Source organism: Sorex fumeus, unplaced genomic scaffold (genome assembly GCF_029834395.1).
Source record: "Sorex fumeus unplaced genomic scaffold, SorFum_2.1 ptg000039l, whole genome shotgun sequence".
NCBI classification, from domain to species: Eukaryota; Metazoa; Chordata; class Mammalia; order Eulipotyphla; family Soricidae; genus Sorex; species Sorex fumeus.
Genome location: NW_026606096.1, coordinates 25,900,021 through 25,917,631, shown reverse-complemented (window position 1 = coordinate 25,917,631; position 17,611 = coordinate 25,900,021). Strand labels below are relative to the sequence as shown.

The 17,611-nt window shown below is 39.7% G+C and overlaps 1 protein-coding gene across 1 annotated transcript in view; it reads right to left on the bottom strand.

Annotated features, from left to right (window-relative positions):
• Nucleotides 1-17,611, bottom strand: part of DCHS2 (dachsous cadherin-related 2) — a 263,354-nt gene that overhangs the window by 92,590 nt on the left and 153,153 nt on the right. The gene's annotated exons all lie outside the window — the stretch shown is intronic.

The following is a 17,611-nucleotide window of genomic DNA, read 5'->3' as shown; positions in this document are numbered from 1 at the left end:
AAAAGCCAGTAACATGCAATAAATACTGATCAACAAGAGTCACCTCTGAAATATTGACTTGACTGTGTCAACCCAACCACGGGATCCCAGATCTTTAGCCAAATGTCATTCTGCTTACTGGAGTAAAGGGTGTTTATAGATGAGAACAACGTTTAATTGGGTAGACTGAGCTTTCCTTTCCTGATGTGGAAAGTCAGTGGAAAGTTTAAATAAAACAAAAAAGGCTCACCTTCCCTTGAATTAGAGAATTACTCCAGCCTGACTGCTTCTAAATTGGGTCCCTGGTTATCTCTTTCTGAAACTAACTGAAAAGTGGGCTCTTTGGGCAACTTGACACACAGGTCTCGGGATTGGACCTGTACTTCTCTTGGTTTACAGTGTCCCAATTTTCCCTGAAGATCTTGGGTTTTGCTAAGCTCAATATTTACATGAGTTAACTCCTTAAAATGACCATCTGTCTTTTTATCTCCAGTTCTGTTTAATCCTGCCCCAAACATGCATTTTCTAGCCAAAAATGAGCACATTTTCACATTAATAAATCTAAATTCTGTGAAACATACCGTAGTTACCTAGCACATAAACACTGGACATCAGGAAAGAACATCAGTTTACCTTGAAAACATAAGCTGTGTCAACCTCTGTTGGGCCTTACAACCATATAAGAAAATCACAATGATGAACCTACGGTAATTAATCCAGGTTAAGGCAGGGTGATGGGCTGACAATAGCTTGCCCAGGCACTAGAACCTTGTCTTTACACAAAGAATAAAAATTTCATCTGCTGTAGTATTCTGACATCTGCCTTGAAACAGAGCATGTAGGACAGCTCTATTTTCCAATTAATCCTACTGTATCCTTGTTGAGGAGAAAGTGTAAGAGCAACAGTTGGGGGTCAGGAAACCACATACTGTTAAACTATAGAAACAAGAGAGGCAAGATAGGCTTTATGTACAAAGAAGGAGAAAAGAAGGTGTCAGTGGCTAAGTTGGAGAGAGTCAATAATGTGAAAATATCAATTATTTAAGATTATTAAATCTACTCTTTAGGGCACGAGTTTGAAAACATAAGAACTCATGTAACACAGCCAACCTTATAAATGAACATATTAGTGCTATTTAATGAGAAAAAGAACAGGCAAGCTAATTAAATGAATTTACATACAAAAAATATGGTTGAGCTCTATGAACTCTATCGCATATAATTGGTTGTGACTATTAGTTAAATGAAGGAAAAAAGCTAATTAGATTTACTTACAAAAATATGGCTCAGCTTTATGAACACTCTCTCAAAATAATTGGTCATGGCTATTAGTTAAATGAAGGGACGCGGCAGTTCTTGCTAGTTTATTAGTTGCCGACAAAAATAATAGAATAATTAGTTTTCTAAACACAAAATGTTGAAACCCATCGAATTTTTTCCTTCCTTTATTTCTCGCCTGCCTGCCAGCCTTCCTCCCTCTGCCTCCCACCGCCCCCTCCCCCCCACTTCATCCTCTATTATTTTTGAGTCCTATCCAGAGGTATACTCAGGGCTTATGCCTGGCTCTGGGCTCAGGAATCACTCCTGGATGAACTCAGAGACCATATGGAGTTGCAGGGATTGATTCTGAGTCAAATGCATGAAGGGAGGTATTCCACCCACTGTACAGTTCATATTGTCTTCTTTTTGAAAGTCAAAAGTCTGCCCTATCACAACTAGATTCTTTCTACTTATTTATAGTCAAGATTTTTTTTTACTGTTCCTTTTCTTTGTCATAATATATTATCACTTCCTGAAATAAAATGACCTTCTCCAGGTACAATACCCCTGTTGTAAAACAGTTCCTATCCACATCAGCAAAACTTTGGGACATTTCATTCATGCTACAAGTTATTCATAAACACAGCAATTCCAAAATAGAAAGAAGAGTTTTACTGGTGCCCACTCAAGCAACTCGATGAACAATGGGAGGATAGTGACAGTGACAGTGACAGTGTTCTAATACTAAATATTGCTCCATCAGATTTTAGCAGTCATATTAAAATTTGGGCTCATATTGTTCCATGGTCCACCAAAGCATTAATGGCTTGCCACACAAATTTCTAAGTCAAACCTTTCCTATATGTTAGTTTCTAACATTCTTTACCTAAGGCCGAGCCAGGTTTTATTCCTCCGCCCCTCTCGGAGAGCCCAGCAAGCTATCGAGAGTATCTCGCCCGCATGGCAAAGCCTGGCAAGCTACCTGTGACGTATTCGATAAGACAAACACAGTAACAAGTCTCAAAATGGAGACGTTACTGGGCCCGCTCGAGCAAATCGGTGAACAACGAGAGGACAGTGTTTGTTTGTTACCTAAGGCTATGCTTGACTTAAAAAACAAAACTCATTTTAAAAAGTATCTATCTTCAAGGAGACAGTGAAAGCTCCTCTTGTCCCTATCATCCCATTCCCCAAGTTTATATTCTTCCAGAGTTAAGTCAGTACCTTTTACAGAGATACTTAAAAGATCTCATTTTCTACTCTGAATGATTATGATAATGAAAAGACCAATGTCTACCTTAGCTAGAAAATAACCTGGTCTTATGCTTCTATACTGACTTCATCTCAATTATTTTTCATTCTTATATTGGAAGTCTTTCTAAAATCTATATATAGCAGTGCCTTTACCAAGTGCTCAAGATAAACTTCAAAATTCTTTGCTTAATACACTGGACCTTTATCAGATCCCTTCAGTATGACAATAAAAGAGAAGGCGATCATCTATAAGCCAGGAAGGAATTTCACTAGGAATAAAACTGACTGGAGGGGGCCAGAGAGACAACACAGTGAGTAGGTCTTTTGGCTTGCATGTGTCCAACTCTGGTTCATTCCCTAACATCCTGTATGGTCCCCTGAGCACTGCCATGAGTGATTCCTGAGCTCAGAGTCAGAAGTAACCCCTGAGCAATGCCAGGTGTGATCCCCAAACAAACAAATAAACAAACCAAATCAAAACAAAAACAAAAAATCTGACTGGAAATTGAGCTCGTTTATAGTCCTCAGAACTAAGAGAAATGAATTTATCTTACTTAAGCTACCTAGTATGTAGATTTTGTTATATAGCATCCAAAATTTGTTATATATGTGCATATAAGTACACATACATACATGAGATTCAGAAAAGGCAAGTTGTTTGCAAAAATATTGTACTTCTCTTTAGTACTATATAAAAAAATCCTTACATTATTACAGTGAATATTCAGACTGGACATTAAAATGTGTTCCCTTAAAAATAACTGTGCAGATCCATCTCTAAAAATAGCATTTTCATTATGCAAAAAGCTTCAAGGATGTATATCAATGGAAATATTTCAAAACAAGCAGATGAAGATATTTAGGAGAGCTGTGTTCAATTAAATAAATCCCTGGAGTTGAATGAATATACTCTGCAAAAATTATCTATATAAAACTGTTTGAACATGTGATTTCCAGATACAAACAAACATAATGCCTCAAATACTCAAATTACTAGCAAAATGTGGCATACCAACATATGGCAAATTGTGAAATCTAATGAAATACATATCTGTAACATATTCACTCTGCTATTTAAAAGAATTTTCCCTCCGGTGAGAATCATTGAGTATTTAATGATTCCCCCCAATGATTCTCCCAAATTCCAAAATTAATATTTTAAATTGAGATAATATAATGACAAGTTTTGGGGGGCTCAATGATTTAACAACTGAAAACAAGAAGCAAAATGTAAGTTTATTAAGTTATTTTTACTGCTGTATTCTTGACAGCACACTGGATGTTATTTTCTATAACAATACATGTTCTATTTTATTTCCAAGATTTTCATTATAAATGTTCATATTATTCATCATATTAGAGGTACTTAACAAATTGAAGAATAAAGAATGAGAAAGGGAGACCATGTATCAAATATAGACGTTTACACACACATAACTTTGACAAGAATCTTTACCCTTATACCCTTTATCTGCTTTCAACACTCGGAGTGATCATTTCCAACTAGTATTGTCATAATGGACCCTCCTCTATGTTATCTACCCTCCATTTTCCACACCACTGACCAACCATTGAGTAGTCCTTCTGACCCATTTTCCCTGGCCTTGGATATTAGTTTCATAGAGGTTTTTTGTTTGTTTGTTTGTGTTTTATATCCCACAAATTAATGCAGTCCTTCTATATCTGTCCCTCTCCTTCTGACTCTCATCACTCAATCATGAACAATTTTGTAATGCTCTATCTCATGGTGATTCAATAATTTTTTTTAAAAAAGAATCTTTACCCTTATAAACATATACAATATGACTTTGTATCATAATCTTTAATTTTGATACACTTTAAATCTTCACCCTTAAGAACATATACAAACATGGACTAAATGTGATGCTAATAGAGCTACTGAGCAATAACTCATGTAGATGAGCATATGTGATAACATCCTCTGTGTGAACAGTTTGGCATCAGTCAAGTGTGAATTATTATTAAAGATTTTGGAGGGTAGATAAGATAGAGAGTTAATTTGGAGAGTCGATTTTGGAGGGTAGATAAGATAGAGGACGGTCTTTTATGACAATACTAGTTGAAAATGATCACCCTGAGTGTTGAAAGCAGGTAAAAGGGTATAAGGGTAAAGATGCAGGCTGGAGCAATAGCACAGTGGGTAGGGCATTTGCCTTGCATGCGGCCGACCCGGGTTCGATTCCCAGCATCCCACATGGTCCCTCAAGCACCGTCAGGAGTAATTGCTGAGTGCAGAGCCAGGAGTAACCCCTGAGCATCGCCGGGTGTGACCCAAAAATAAAAAATAAAAAAACAAAATGAACGATGCTCTGTGAATTTTTACCATCATACAAAGTGAATCTTTCCCATCTGAGTTTCCATTAGGCTTTGGAAAGAATACTCCCATTATCTTATCACTCTACATAGCTGTATCACAGAGATCTAGCAGTTGGGATATTGCTTCAGAGTATCTGCATTAGGATATTTTATATGTGCATATATTTACATGTGTTTATATGTATCTGCATTTACATAGGCATATGTCTGTAACATATAAATGTGCATCTACCCCCAAATCCTCTAATTATGGAATGATGGGATAATCAACACCATGCAAATAAGCTTGTTCCTCTACTTCCCAAACTCCAGGGAATGGGGTAAAGGAGAGGTTTCTGGGTAAAGAATGCCTGAACTTAGGAGTTTGTTAGGATACAGAGGCTGTACTAGTTACTCTGAGACATGGGATCATTACAGGGAGAGAGCTGGGGGATCTCTTTTGGATCCTACTCAGAAAAGGCCAGAAGGAAAACTCTGAATATTGATAGCATTTGGGAAGGCCAAACGCCAGTAAGGGCATAGAGACAGGTGTTTACCTCCACATGGGAGATTCAGATAAGACCAACACTGATTGGAGCTTTCTCTCATTTCAAGGTTTCTCTTGAAAACACTCATAAAAGAAAGCATTTACAATTTTTAATTAAACAAAAAAAATTTTCCTAATTTTATGGGACATACCTGGCAGTCCTCAGGGGCTTTTTGGGCCCCCCTCTTACCTCCATTACCATATGCATTTTCCCCTTCAAATTTCTTTTTTTTTTAAATTTAGTTATTTATTTATTTTGCTTTTGTGGTCACATCCAGCAATACACAGGTGTTACTCCTGGCTCTGCACTCAGGAATTACTCCTGGCAGTGCTTGGGGGACCATTGGGATGCTGGGAATTGAACGTGGGTTGGCCACATGCTAGGCAAACACCCTACCCACTGTGCTATCACTCCAGCACCGCCTCCAAATTTCTTAGGAGAAAGGTAGTCCTTTTCCATTAATTGCAAACTGCAGGACCAAATTATCTGGGAAGATAGGAAGGTGAGGGTGTTTCTCGTAGAGGAAAGACCCAGGAATCCACAGCTGCTCCCCACGAAATCATCAGTACTTCATTCCAATTTAATAACCTGTTATTGCTTTGACATGGAAGGTCAAGTTCACAAGAAAAATAAAACTGATTTTCTCACTCTTCTTTGTCATTACTGAATAAAATCTAGAAATCTCTTGGAATCTAGAATTTTCCACCTATCTTAGTGACTCAGTCCCAAACTTGTGATTTAATGCCTCGTTATAAATGCTTACTCATTTCCATCTCAGACATTTCAATTTTTATTCTTCTCTTTTCCTGAAATACACTTCGTTTTTCCTTTTCTTGTTCATCCAAATCAGAGCTATCTTGCCAAATTCAGTTCAGGTTCTAAGGGCCAGAAATCCCTTCTCTGACTATGCTAGATTTTCCCTAGCTTTCTTCTGAAGCCCAACACAATTCATAGTCATTACTCCATGGAGTTTCCCTAAACATTTCCATTTTGGGAAGCAAACACAAAGTCACCTCAATGAAACAGTGTGACTCATTGGTCTCCAATGTTAATTGCCCCTGAAATATGATTGTATCTTTAAAAAGTAGACTGACCTTTCAGAAGAAGTCCAAGAAGAATAGAGAAAGAGCACATGATAGGCCCTCATAGTCAGGCCCAGGTCAGAAAGATTTAGCAATCAGAATTTAAGTATTTCGCTCCCAATGAAAAGCACAGTAACACAGAGCACTGTATATCCACAATGTTTGCATCTCTGAGCACCTGCCAAGACCACTATAGGGATGCTCCATCAGACTCTTTGAACCTGGTACCATTATGCACTAAATGACCTCAGTCCATTCTTAAAGCTTAATGTATAGGGAGGCTGGAGAGAGAGCAAAGGAGTTAAGGCCCAAGCATGGTATGTGTCTGTATGATTCCAAGCTCTATGTAGGCCCCAAACATCACTGCCAGCATAGCCCAGGTAAGCCCTAGCACTGCAGGGCCTGCACTGCTCCACAGACTCCAGCCTTTCCAGCTAAGAATCACCAGGCAGTTACCCCAAACTAAGCATGTTTTGCAAGGGGTTTGGGAGGTCTCCCAAGCACTGCTCAGGAGACTTACAGGAAATGGTTGGTGATAACTGACCACTGAGTCAGAACAAGAAGTACTCCTGGGCACTGTTGGGAGACCCTCTATCCCAAACTAAAGCTCTTTATAAACTTTTCCAGAGATGATTTGGCTTTCTCCACAGGGTGACTAGAAGATAAAGGCAAGCTGAAGAGAAGAGCCCAAGTCTTTAGTTCTTATGACAATTATGGTTTCTCACTACAACCTGGTCACTGGGGTCATTGGCATTCCACTTGCTACACCACTCCACTGAGCTCCTCAAGCTCCTCATTTCAGTAGGGTCACTAGGTCATAGAGAGCTTTAGGAGTCAAATACAGAGCTGCTTCTTGCGACATAAATCTCTGCTTCTGGGTCCTAGGAAAGTATTATGTCTCATGCTTGCTCTGTATGGATTACTTTTGTCAAGTCAGATTAGACTAAGCATGTTTTACAGGGGTAGGGGAGGTCTCCTAAGCAGGGCTCAGGAGGTCTGGGGGAGTCTCTTGGTGATAATTGGCCATTGGGCCAGAACAAGAAGTGCTAAGGCCTAGGTTACAGACCTGCTTAGGTTCTGCATGCCAGAGACACCCAGGCTCCCTTAGCCATGCTTATGCACTCATGCAGTGCCCGGGAATGAACTAGGGCCATGCACATAAAAGCCAAGTGTCCTGACCCTATGCAGTCTCCCTAGCCATCAAACTAAGCATTACTGAGGCAGCAACTTTTACCTTATTGTTATTTCTTCATGGGATTGTAGCTTCACTACATAGCAGGGCCTGCAGTAGTAAGGGGGACGGTACTAGATAGAAGAGATAGTGACTTTGGGGTCAGGCATCAGTCACATGGTTACAAAATACATAGTTATAACAAAGAAAGGATGTGAGAGAAAAATTCCAGGTATTTGATTGAATGTGGTTAGGGAGAAGACTGTCATATTCCTTTACTGATCTCTGAAATATGAATGACCCATTTAACTAGGTGAGCAGGAAAGTGAAAACAGGGAGAAGAAGAAGAGTTTTTCTTCTAGAAGAAGGAAAAAGTATGTGGTGCCTAAGGCAGGTAGCATGGGGAAGAGGAATGGGAGGGGAGATAGTGGATGGAGAGGAAAAAGGAGAATTATAAGTTGCTATAAAGAATGTACAGAGATATTCCAGAAATGTGTTGCTAGAGTTAAGATCATCAAGGAAACCAGGCAGATCAGAAGGATCTAGCAGAGCATAACAATGATTAAGAGGGTCTTCAGCCATAGAAAGTCACGGAAAACTTTAAGCAGAAAGTAAAATGACCAAGACTGTCTTTTTTCAATCAAATAATGCTCATTTATTGTCCCTATAAATATAAATATGATTTTACCAGGACTCTTCTGACTGAAGAGTACATTAGTGGCATTCAAAATCAATTTTGTGTACTGAAGCAGTTCTGTAAAAGATCTGAAAGAAGATCATACATTTCTTTGAATGAACATTCTTCACTTAAAAGATATGAGTATCAAAATTTAGTTTATTCTTCTATATGCTGAATGTTTCAAGATCATAACCTTTTTTTAACAGTTGACAATAGAGAATCTACCTGATTCCAACATTTAAATAAACTCAAATATTAAAAATTGAGCTTAAGTGCTGGGGGGAAAAGGGCAGTTTGGACAGAGAAGGGGCCACTATGACTATGATGGCTGGAAGTGATCACTATGGATGGGAGTTGTGCGCTGAATGTGGGTAAAAGACCAAACATGATGGCCTCTCAGTACTAATACAAACCATAATGCCCCAAAAGAGGGAGGGAGAGAGAAAGAGAGAGAGAGACAGAGACAGAGACAGAGACAGAGACAGAGACAGAGACAGAGAAGAAAAGTGCCTGGGCCTGGGATGGGGTGATGGAGGGGACGGTAGGAAGGATATTGGGGACACTGGTGTTGGCAAATGCACGCTGGTAGAAGGATGTGTGTTGAAACATTGTATGACTAAAATCCTGTCAAGAACAGCTTTATAATTGTGAATCTCATGGTGATTCAATTAAAAAAATTTTGAGCTCTATTAGAAAATTTATGAGATCTGAAGAGAAATAGCACAGCGGTAGGGCGTTCGCCTTACAAGTGGCCAACATGGCCGACCCGAGTTCGATTCCTCCGCCCCTCTCGGAGAGCCCGGCAAGCTACCGAGAGTATTCGATATGCCAGACACAGTAACAACAAAGTCTCCAATGGAGACGTTACTGGGCCCGCTCGAGCAAATCGACGATCAACGGGAGGGCCTTTACTTTTACTTTATTAGAAAATTTAAAATAGAACTCTGTCATGTATGCATTAAATCTAATTATGTAGGTATATAAAAAATAAAATAATAAATTACACTAGTAGCACTTATTGCTTATACTTTTATCAACTTATAGCACTTACTTCAAAACTTTAGAGTACAGTGACTCTCTCTCTCTTTCTTTCTCTCTTTCTTCCTCCCTCTTTTTATGATACTGGAAAGTTACTATTAACCAACCACTAGCTCTGGGAATGTAGAAAATCAATACTGATTTACATACATGGCACTATTTTATGATTTAATTATTGAGTCTCTGAATTTATAAATGTCTAGAGTAGCATGCAGCTAATACTTGTTTATACTCATTATATTGTCACTTTTTATTTTAAGAGGAAATAACTGAAATGGATTTTTAACTGATAAACTAGAAAAGACAAAGTTTCCTTCTTAATTAACATCTAAATATATAGAGAATAATGTTCTTCTATCAATTAGATAGCAGTGACTTCTAGAATCAAAGACTTCTAGAATCTAAACGTTTTACTCCTGCAAAAAAATAAAAGGAGTTAATTTTAACCATCTCATTTTTCATAATGACCTAAACTGCCGGTCAGTAAAACATTAAGCTATAGGAGAGAGTTTAGTAAGCTCAGTAACAATCACAAACTTACGACTTTCATCAGTATGAAGTCTGTACGTATGCTTTTTTCAAAATAGAATAAACAAAAATGATAGCATATATCATTACTGATTAGATATTGATTATGCCTTCCAATATTCCAATATAGTTTGTGAAAATACAGAAGTAGTTATCAAACACTAAAAAATTAGACTACTTATTTTGCACACAAATTTAAGTAATCAAATTGTGGTAGAAAGAAATGAAGTGATTTCAAAATTCTCTCATAACAGTAACGAAGTCTCTGAAAAGAAAGATGGCGGCCGCACGGGAGCCTTGTGGACAGCAGGTTTGAGCCGGGGCTGGCGGGAGCGGCAGGGACCTCATGGGAAGGGGGGCTTTGTGGGCCGTCCCCCACGCCCCACCGAGGTCGCCAGCTGCCCCCCACGAGCGGCTCTCTGGCACAGCCACGGCCCCGGAGGCACAAGGACTTAGCACAGAGAACCAGCCGCTTGGAGCAGAAAAGCAAATGGACTATGTGTTAAACCGCGCCACCAAGCCTGCCCGGAGGGGAAAGGGTGTTGACCGGCCCGCCCGCTCCTCTCTGGAAAGAAAGATGGCGGCCTCACGGGAGCCTTGTGGACAGCAGGTTTGAGCCGGGGCTGGCGGGAGCGGCAGGGACCTCATGGGAAGGGGGGCTTTGTGGGCCGTCCCCCACGCCCCACCGAGGTCGCCAGCTGCCCCCCACGAGCGGCTCTCCGGCACGGCCACGACTCCAGGGCACAGAAACCAATCTCTTAACTATCTAACTTTTAATAGAAATTCTTCCAGGGTCAATAAGTAAAATAGCAGAAATTCAAAACCGCGGCCGCGCGACATCATTTTATTCTTAAACCAAGTTGTAGAAAGCAAATCATTTCACAACGCTGTTTCAGCGTGTCTGATTGTGGGGGGTGGGTCGTAAACTCTAAACAATAATTGTGCATCTTCTATCGAAACAATCTATCTAGTCAAAGTAGATAGAGTATTAACTAGAACTCATCTGCCTCACAAAGAATTGGGAGGGGTGGGAGGTGGGGGTCTATTGGGGTTCGGGGTTAAAAATAAGTATTGGTAAAGGGAAATGTGTTTGATATTTACATGACTGAGACCTAAACCCGAAAGCTCTGTAACTTTTCCCACAGTGATTCAATAAATAAATAAATTATAAAAAAAAAAACAGTAACTAAAATAACTCTTGAGAAAAAGTACCAATTTTAAAAGATGCAAATGAACTCTATTTATTCAGTGGGAATTTGTGAATTAATCAACAGATAAATCAACATTTCAGGTAGCTTTATCCTGGAAGACACATGAAAAATTAACTTTCTATCCCAGTAGGACCAACAGAACCTATATTTATCTTAGCTTCTTCTTTAGTTTTTAAAAGTCACAACAATAGAGAGAACCTTACAATGCAAGTCCAAGAAGGAAATTCAAGTGTCATTTTAGTGATTTTGAACAAATTACTAAAACTCTGGTACTTAAATCCTTATTTTTCAGATGGGTATAAAAATATCTGCATTGCTTATTTCCAGCTCTGGCATAATGCTCAAATAATATATGGGAAAGACATGGAAAGTAATAATACCTGTGGAAAAAAACAGAAAATAAATAAGTCTAGTAAGACATTAAGTCCAATTATGCCAAATTCCAACTGTGCAACCCTAAGAAATTCACTGACTCCTTTTCAACTTCAATTTCTTCCCCCATTAAGTGAGAGTTGGGTTGTGAAGTCCCTTCCATCTCCAAGAGGCCATGAATTTATTCTGGAAAAACTGAGAAAACTCTAGCATGCTTTGTTTTTCTATGCAAGTGACATACACAGAAGAAGTGCTTATGATCCACAATAGTCTCTGTCTTCCAAATGAAAGACTTCTTTTGAGCATGAGTTGGCTCAGATCCTTTGTGAAATGAAGTATGGTATTAATTTATTAACTGCAAATCAGAATATCCTAAATGTAGGGAAGTGGCAATCATGAAGAATTATGATCATCATTACAGATCTGAAATCTGAGCATAAAACTAACATTAGAAAAGAATCTGCCCTTGAAATAAAGTAAGAGTCTGCAGTATATTACTTAGACTTCATGTTCAAGTCTGCACACCCATGCAAACAAAAGATTACAAGTAGACATTGAGGCATAACTAGCCTGGCCTACCCGCCCTGCTGGTATAGTTATCCCTTTAATTACTTGTTCCGTAATGCTAAACTTGGATTTCACGTACACCACAACTGAACACTGAGCCGACCAGAGGGAAGGCAACATAAGCTTTTGTTGCAAGCTCTGCAAACACAGCATATTTTGTCTGCTTAACTCATTGTCATATCCTGTACAGTCCTCCCGTTGTTCATCGATTTGCTCGAGCGGGCCCAGTAACGTCTCCATTGTGAGTCTTGTTGTTATTGTGTTTGGCATATTGAATACGTCACGGGCACCTTGCCAGGCTTTTCCATGTGGACAAGATACTCTCAGTAGCTTGACGGGCTCTCTGAGAGGGGTAGAGGAATCGAACCGGGGTTGGCCTGATTGGCCATGTGTAAGGCAAATGCCCTACCTGCTGTGTTATCGCTCCAGCCTGTTGTATACTAAATATCTATAATAATATTTAGTATGTAACTGGCACTGGATAAATGTTCACTGAAAGAATAAAATTGTCATTTTCTGTCTGAGTAGATAAACCATCTGTGGCCATTTTAGTTATTTTATCAACTTTTCTCTAATTCATTAACCTTTTTTTCAAGCCTCTATAAAGAGGTAAATCACAAGAAATTAACAAGAGTTTTAAAAAGGAGGCAGATAGACAACCAGTAACTGCAAATGTTTGAAACCTGTCACCGTAATATAATCTAAACTTAAGGTAATTCACATTTCAATGTAAATTAGTAAATAAATTGGATAATAGAAAAAGATTTTTTTCTGCTAATAAAGAGATACTTCAAACAATGTAGAGGAGAAATCCAATATAGGAGAGACAGTGTGGGAAGCTACTATTTCTTAAAAATGGAAATCAAAGAAATAATACAGTATGTGCCTTGCCTGCTGCCAATTCCACATTGATCCTGGCACCACAGGGCCCCTCTAGCACATCAGGAGTGACCCCTAGGCACAAAGCCAGGAATAGGCCCTGAGCAACACCTTGTGTAGCACAAAAATACCAAAAACAGGAAAAATAAAATCATTTGTCTAAAGAAAAACAAAAGGGACTTGAGTCTCTCCATCCCAGAAAGGAAAGACTTGTGGCTACCAACTCCTTCAATAAAAGAAGACTTTAGAAAACAAGTTCCAGATAACTACTGGAGCATGCGCCGTGAACATAACCCTGAATCGATTTCATTTTCTCCTCATTAAGCCCGAAGCACATATTCACTTATAAGCCCCCTAGCTGCATAATTAGATGCTAATGATACATGTGACATATGAGTGAGCGCAGAACACCAATGTAGTCATGCCCAATTCCGTATGCATACCCCCCCAAGTTAACTGACTCCTTAAAAACCTTTACCCCAAACCCAGGGCCTGATTCTCCCTTGAGATCACCTGAACCCACACCTCAGGTGTGTACTATCACTTTAAGAAATCTACCTACTCCCATCTCACTGTCTTATCCTCCAGTTCTTTCTCTCACAAAGACTAAGAACCTAAATAGATCAGGGGCCAGGGATCTGGATCCCTTTTCCCAAGTGACGTCTCTCACTGGCATCTTTCTGATGGTAACATCATCTCCTGATGAATCCGTTCCACCAGGAGCATGAAGAGGCCAACTTCTTCAGATGAGGCCACTTGCACATACTTTTTCTTGCAGTTTAGAGTAAGCAAGTTCTGGCCTAGATTCCCCCCATCCCTGGGGTATCCTGGAGTCTGTACTCCAGTAACACATCTACCTATAATTCAAACATGATTACAAACGCATGAAGAAAGAGCTATTAATAAATATGCCTCATGCATTTCCTCTGCTGAGAACTCAAAACAGTGTGGCCGGCCTCATGCCCACATCAAAGGAACTCAACTCACTGAGAAGAAAAGAAATGAAGGCGCAACTCGTATCTCTCTCCTGGTGCCTAAACATATTTTACAAAAATGTTCTTTGAACCAACAACAAACTTAGAAAACCAGAAACAGAACAGGAAGATAAACCCACAAGAGAAAACAACCATGACAAGACCACACCCCCTTTTACTGTGCTCCAAAAGTTTTCTTACCAGATGAACACAGTAAGTCAAAGAGTTCTATTTTTGATGCATGCGTCTTGTTGTGGCACAAATAGATCAGTGGGAAACCTCTTGTCATGAGGAAGGCATGAGGCTCTAACACAAAGCATGTAAACATACAGAATAGCATGGCTGATAAAAGGAAACGCCCCCAAGCATGAAAGGATGAAGGGAACCAGTTGAGTACATGCATGAATGACTTAAAGAGACGAGTGTAGGAAAGTTCAGGAAGAATATTTAATTTGTTTGATCAGTTCTCAATATTCTCCTCATTCCAAATACAGTGTGAATACAGTGATATTGATGTGTGTAAATTTGGGGGAAGTGGGACCAGCAATAGCATCCCCCTTGCTATCATACAAAAGAGTTTCTTATATTTTGGGTTGGAAGGTACACCTGGCTGTGCTCAGGGGTTCCTGGCTCACTGCTCAGATTATTGTTGGTGGTGCAGGAGCATCGTGGGTTGCTGGGGATTAAATGAGGCTTTCCACACACAAAGCCTGGGCTCAACCCATTGGGCTATCACTCCAGTCCAGAAAAAGAAAAAAAATAAATTTAAATCTTGTTCTCTGTTATCAATTTCATTCCACTGGAACACCTCAAAACAAATGAAATAAGAATTGAACTCACTTTTCACTTATTTCTAGATTTTTAAGTTACTCCTTTATTACTTCCACAGATATGAATTGATAGACACAAATCCTGGAGACTGTGTTTACACCAGCAGCCTCTGTCAAAACAGGATTTTACCATTGGAAACAAGAAAGCCTGAGCCTTATGAAAACACAGCTCCAGAAAAAGCAAAGTCATATTTCATTACAGCTCCTGTTCTATCCTTTGAGAACATCCAGGGTTAAATTCCTTTTGATGGCAAGATCCCCAATCCCGTCCAGTCTGTACAATACTGAAAATGGGTTGAGGGCTGCAGTCAACCAACAGATGACCCCGAACACAACTGGTTGAACTGAACACTTGTTTCCCGAACAACTTTCCCCATAGCTACTCAAGATGTTTATTTCTCCTCTAAAGGTTAAGGTAAAGCATTCCCAGACCTCATGAATTTCTTACAAGTTGTGATTAAGTGCAACCAAGTTCTAAGCACTGCTAGAGCGATGTCTTCAGCCTGAATCACTGACATCAAAATTGCCAACAATAATTACCTAAGGCTACTTCCATTGCGAATTTGTTCTTTTAAAAAAAATGATACTTCCCTAGATAATGACCCACGTAAAGCGTTCTCCATGATTAACAATGGCATTTGTCTTCTGTCTGGTGCCAGGAATGGGAGCCTGTGGCTGACTGAAGCCAGTCCTGACACAGAGATCACTTCTAAAAACAGAACATGGGTACAGCTCATTCTGCAAGATCTTCCAGGGGAAACTAGACGATAAGTGTGTTGATGTCTGTTAAAAACAATCTGCTAAATGCTTTTAGATTCAGTTCCCTGATTGCTGGCTGACCTATATATTTTTGGCAATGTTAGTACCCTAGAGGGCTTGACAATTTGACAAGCAGTTAAGGTCCTCAGTTTAGATTAATTTTGAAAAAGCCAAGATAAGCAGACTAATTTCCGGGAAAAAAAAAGTATTTTCTTCTGATCTTTGAAATGTTAAAGGGGCCACGTCAGTGGATTATTTTGAGCAAGGAAAGTTTTGCCTTATGAAAAAAATCTCTAGCCATTGTAAACAATTAATTCCTAGCCAGACACACACAAGTTCAAGTACACTTCGCAGGCAAGAAGCAGTGACTCTACCTAATGGAGCTGGGTAAGAAGGTATGCTAACCTGGTAGATAGTATCCACACTGTCCACACTGTCCTCCCATTGTTCATCGATTTGCTCAAGCAGGCCCAGTAATGTCTCCATCGTGAGACTTGTTGTTACTGTGTTTGGCATATCCAATACATCATGGGTAGCTTTCCAGGCTTTGCCATGCAGGCGAGATACTCTCGGTAGCTTGCCAGACTCTCCGGCTCGGCCAGGCTGGCTGCATGCAAGGCAAACACCTTACTGCTGTGCTATCGCTCCAGCCCGGTAGATAGGGCATTTGCCTTGCACACAGCCAACCTGGCCAATCCAGGTTCAATTCCTCCGCCCTTCTCGGAGAGCCTGGTAGATAGTATATCCTGAGAAAATTACTGGGTGCTATAATGAATGTAAAGACACAAGGGCCAGAGCAAAATACACAGGGGGTACTTTCCTTGCATGTGGACTTTTTCCTTGCATAAGACCCACCTAGGTTTCATCCCCAACACCCCCATATGGTCTCCCAAGAAATACCAGAAGTCATCCCTGAGAGCAGATCCAGGAGTAAACCGTGAGTACAAATATTAAGTAAAAAATACAAAAATGCCTTGTCCTAGTAGCTGGCATCATCATGATCAAGAACAGCCTCATCTTCCTCATCAAGTCTATTTGGCCCATGCTTAGGGGCAGGGAATTTGAGAAGAATCTTAACCTCGGGACTGGAATGATAGTACAGCAAGTAGGGCGTTTAACTTGTATGAGCCAACCCAGGTTCAATTCCCAGCATCCCTTATTGTTCCTTGAGTACCACCAGGAGTAGTTCCTGAGTGCAAAGCCAGGAGAAACCCCTGTGCATCACCTGGTGTGACCCAAAAAGCTAAAAAAGTAAAATAAAATTGTATCTTAAAAAAATCCTAATCTCTACAAGATACCTGCATTCCCATGTTCACTGTAGCACTATTCACAAGAGCCTACATGTAAAAACATCATAAAGTGTTTACCCAGAAATGAATGGGTGAAGAAATGTGTGGTATATACAAACAACAGAAACTCCGAGTTAATAAAAGAAGAAAAGTCTGTTGCAGATAGAAATACAGACCATTCAAGGTTACTTGTACCTCTATAGTCATAGCAATATTATTCACACTAACCAAAACAAGGAATAAACCTAAATGCCCACTGACAGCTGACTGGGTAAAAAAAAAAACTTGGAAACACACACACACACATACACACACACAAACACACATACACGTCACTCAATGACCTGCCCCCCTCCCCCAAAAAAGATAATATACCTTTTTTGGAATAACACTGATGAACAATGAGATGATCAGGAAATAATCAAGTATGAAGATAAATGCTTTTCATTCATATGGAGAATATAATCAACTAAGCAAATGAATGACCAAAAAGCAAGAAAATTAACTCCTAGACTCAGTGCAATGATGGTGGTTAACACAGGGAACGGGAGAGGATTTGGGAGGGGGCAGGTGGGCTTTTGGTGGCAGCATAGCAATGGCAATTTAGAGGCAACAGATGAGAACCAGGATATGGACAAATGATAGTAGAAAGCCACATCCCTGAAATCCCATAATATTATAAACCAATGATGAAACATTGGTTTATAATATTTACTTTAAAACAAGAACCAGCAAGAAGCTAGAAGCAGCCTGGATCTCTGGACTCTGCCCTGTCCTTGAAATACTTATGTCCAAAAAAACAAATAAAGACTATGTTTACCTAAGAGAAAAGCACAGGTCATATTTAAAAAGGAGAAAAAAAAAGTCTGCACACT